The sequence below is a fragment of the Dipodomys ordii genome, unplaced genomic scaffold (genome assembly GCF_000151885.1).
Source record: "Dipodomys ordii isolate 6190 unplaced genomic scaffold, Dord_2.0 Scaffold58, whole genome shotgun sequence".
NCBI lineage: Eukaryota > Metazoa > Chordata > Mammalia > Rodentia > Heteromyidae > Dipodomys > Dipodomys ordii.
In genome coordinates this window covers 6,009,999-6,014,389 of record NW_012267274.1, presented here as the reverse complement: position 1 = coordinate 6,014,389, position 4,391 = coordinate 6,009,999, and positions in this window count along the sequence as shown.

Below are 4,391 nucleotides of genomic sequence, written 5' to 3'. Positions count from 1 at the left end.
GATGGGTGCCATTTTATATAAGGGACTAGAGGATTACAGATTTGACACCCAAAGGTGCTTCTAGAATTGATTCCCATGGAAAATGAGGGACAAATGACTATAAATGTCTCATACGACTATGGAAGCTGAGAAGTCTCCAGCGTGCCACTGTCTCCAAGCGAGTAGCTAGGACAGCCTGCTGTCAGAGGAGAAGCCGGTGTTGGAAGTCTGTGTGTGAGGGCAGAGGAGTAGAATGCACTGCCCCAGATCAAGCAACCAGGCAGCACAAGAGCTCGCTTCCATTCAGTCCGTGAGCTGATTGGACAGCACCCACCGCTCTGGGGAAAACGGTCTACTTTATTGAGACCACCAATTCCAGGGGTCATCTCATCCAGAAACCACCACTCCCTCAGATACCTCCCAAAAGACTATCCAGACAAATATCTGGGCGTCAAGGTCACATAAAATTAACCATCACATTTCTGAAGGCCCAGAACATTCAACAACCATCCTCACGCTACAGGGGCAGAAGCTGAGGTCTGGAATGTCAAGACACCCAACACCTCAGGGTCCTGACACACTGGCCAGCGCCCAGGATCTCACCTGCCTGTCCATTCATTGCAGCGTGAACACAGAATGCTGAGGGCTCGAGAGTCTCGTCTCATCCTGGCACTTAATGCTACATTCCTGAGCGAGCAGCTTCACCTCTGGATACAAGGCCTCCTCTTCCATTGAGGACGACAGCTCTTCCCTTGTGGAACTGCGGCCAGGATTAACATACAGGGCCTGTCTGTGACAAGGCCGCAGTGTGGTGTCTAACGCAGGAGGAGGTACGTGAAGTCATGTCAGACATTATTGAAGGATTGATGTAAGGTGTAGCTGAGAACTTCAAAAATACTACAGGAGGCATGCTGTTAATTTTTAAGGCTTTATAACCCACAAATATAGCAGGTCTCCCTACACCATACACACACACAGAAAATCCATACAATATTCTAGGAAAAAAATTCAAGATTGATGATACCCTAGGTCAAAGCGTCAACCACAGTCGCCATCAACAGCCGGCTGAAGCCATCCATTTCACCCTGTGTCGATAGCCCGCGGCGAGGTGGGGAGATTTGTTGGCAGGGGCCCTGGAGGGTCCATAAAACAGGTGAGGCTTGGCAGAAGGCTCTGTTTAATTCTCACTTTCCAAGGGGCTGTTATTCAACTCATCCTCCCTTCTTCCATCCCAGAGTAAATCACGAGCTGCCCACAACCACACTATGGCAACCCCGCAGTTCAGCAGCTAGCACCCGCGTGCAGCCTGGCGCTTTTGTGAAGTATTTCACACCCAGGAATCAGGAGGCAAAGTCGATTCACCTTCCAGCATATTCCTTGCAAACACTCTAGCTCCCAAACACCTTGAGGTCTGTTCCCATTCAAATCTAGGAGGAATGACTTCCACCACGAAGTTCATATTTACTAGCTGCTGAGAACAGCTGGAGGTGTGCTGTTGGCTATCAGACGAGGCCCATAGATGGCTGGGGAAATAATGAATATTCCTCCCTTCACCTCCATCAGAAGCCCAGAGGGATTTTACTGCAACAAACATCCTCGGTGTTCTGCTTCATAATGGATCACAGGTTTTCCATTGTATTTTTTAAAAATATGTTGCTAAAAAAACACACTTCTTAGAAAAATAAAAAATGGAAAAAAAAAAAAAAGCCCCCACAACAGGGCCGAATCTTCCTGCAGAGTCAGGAATCTCATCCCACCAAGCCTTTCAGGGACTCAGAGAAGAAGCTTCAAGGCAAGGCTGAGCAGAGCAGGAGGTGTGCATGTGGGCAAGCCTGATGATTGGCAGCCAGGATGGCACAGGACTCTGCCCCCTCCCCCTCCCTCGTGCCATCCCCACCACGGGACACTGGTCCCTGCAGGGGAGTGAGGGCAGAGAGTGGGCAGCGCCAAGTTTTCCTGGGCTGGCACAAAACCCCCAGGCTGGAGAAAGCCCATGGGTGGGGTGGCACAAACAATCCCCATGCTGACAACCTCAGTGGAAGCTTTGTCTCTCCAGTGGGGGGACATGAGGACAGCACCAGCCAGGCCAGGGACAGCCAAGGAAGGGACATGAAGCAAGTTCATTCATCGGGGCCTGCTCGTACGGTGAAGTATTAATCCTTTCTTCTGAAAATCCATTTCTTACCTGACTTCACTAACTAAGATAAAGTGCTTCTGTCCTTGGGCATTTCATCTCTGTCAGCCACTGGGGTGAGCACATCTCATGAAACCAAAGGCCCAGGGCTGAGCCTACAGATTCTTCACATGAATAGCATCCACCCTTCCCTCGTCTAACTTCCTTCACCCAAAGAAGACACGGAACTCTAAGAATCCATTGAAGACCTTGTGGAAGTTAAGGGAGATTATGCCTCAGGAATCTGACCAAGTAAATGTAGGCCAAAGGACCGAGAGCAAGCCTCCTGTCCAAGCTAGTCTCTTAGTCATCCTGACTAGAATCAGGCCAGAGGCGAGAAGTAGAGATTTAGGTTCTACTTGCTGCGAGCAATGGGAAATGCAAAGGAAATCTAAAATGGAGAACATGATCCCCCAATCTCTGAAAGAATGCATTGTTATTAAAGCTTTCCAATTTACAGGCGACAAGCCTCTGTGGCTGGTCATAAATTGTTCCAAGGTGTAGGATTAATGGTAGCCTTCATTCCAGCCTAAGGTGGGTCAACAAAGGTTCTACAAGTAGATCTTTAACTTACCCCAGGCCAGTAAAACTATGCACTAGAGGCTAGATATAAATTCAGCAAAATCCCCACCCTTGGAACAGTGACTGCCGCAGGGGCTGGTCCTGGGCCGAGTGCTCCTGTGTCATTCTCTCACGTAGTCACTGGGCAGCCATCTTGGAATCTGGAAGGGCCTGACCACCTGCCAGGCATTAATGAGTTACCGTAACCAGGCCAACCCTGAGACAATGGACCATCAGAACCTCAAAATCTGCCTGTGACTTGGACCATTTAAACTGGGCATCCCTCCCCAGTTCTCCCTATTCAAACTAAGGCCAATGTCGGTATGTTGGCAAAAGAGCTAAAAATGAACTAAAGGACTGTCTTATAATCTCTTCCTCTGCCTTACTTCTTTTCTAATAAACTTCCCTATCATTTTCCCTATGTTCAAGTCTTGCCTGAATTCTGGTCATGCCAGAAGCAAGAATGAAGATTAATTAGCTGTGCTAAATTTCCAGTAAGGCTATGAGGCAGCCAAGTGTGAAGACAGCTAAGAATAGGAGAAGAAAAAGCTAGGAGTCTGGACTCTTGCTGAGCCACTGTGATAACCCTCCACTATCTACTCCAGACTTTGGGCCAGATACATGTTTAAAAATAGTTTTTCCTGCATGCCATCTATTAGTGAAAAGCATATCTGACAAACACATTCTGACTGATGAGGATGCGGGAAACTGAAGAGACCTACTGAAGGCCACACGGTGAGGGGCAGAGCCAGGATTCACTGTGACCTGGCACTTTGTATCACATGCATACAATCTACAAATGCATTGACTCAGGAATAAGGCTAAACAAGTGGGTGTATAACTGAACCATGTGATTAAGGCTGACAATGTTAATTTTTTGGGGGGGGTTCCAGTTGTGGGGCCTGAACTCTGGGCCTGGGCGCTGTCCCTCAGCTCTTCAGCTCAAGGCTAGTGCTCTACCACTTGAGCCATAGCACCACTTCTGGCTTTTTCTGCTTATGTGGTGCTGAGGAATCGAACCCAGGGCCTCATGCATGCAAGGCAAGCACTCTACCACTGAGCCACCTTCCCAGCCCCATGACAATGTTAATTTTAACAATAACTATCTATCTCTTTTATTCTGACAACAGTCTTTCAAAGTCATGACTTTTCACTCAAGGAAACGAGGCGTAGAGTGAGTGAGTGAGTGCCTTGCACGAGACCTCACAACCTCTGCACCAGGCCCTGGGCCCCAGTGACCCACATGCCGGCCACAGCAGGTATGGGCAGGGACAATGCTCAGAAGCTTAGATGCATGGCTTGAATCTCAGTAGTGAAGCTGATGAAGCTCACACTCTCCCCAGATTGAAAGAATTCCTTCATCCTTCATCAGAGGGGCACTAAGGGAGAGAAGATGAAGTGTTCCCCTTAGGTCCCCACTAAGATCCTTTCCCTTGGCAGAGAAAAACCTTCTTGATTTGTTTGCCCTTCATCATGACTCATCCTCAGAGAACCACTGGCCACTGACTCCCAGCACAGGGATCAAACATGGGCACCAAGTCTGCGTAGCTGTGTCCATCTAAACAGAGATGTGGGGAGGGCCCCTCTCGCCACCATTTACACTTTCTTGTGCTATTGCTTAGTATTACTTTGCAGGACCATAAAATTGTGCAGCTGAGCTGGGGCAAGCCAGCTGCCA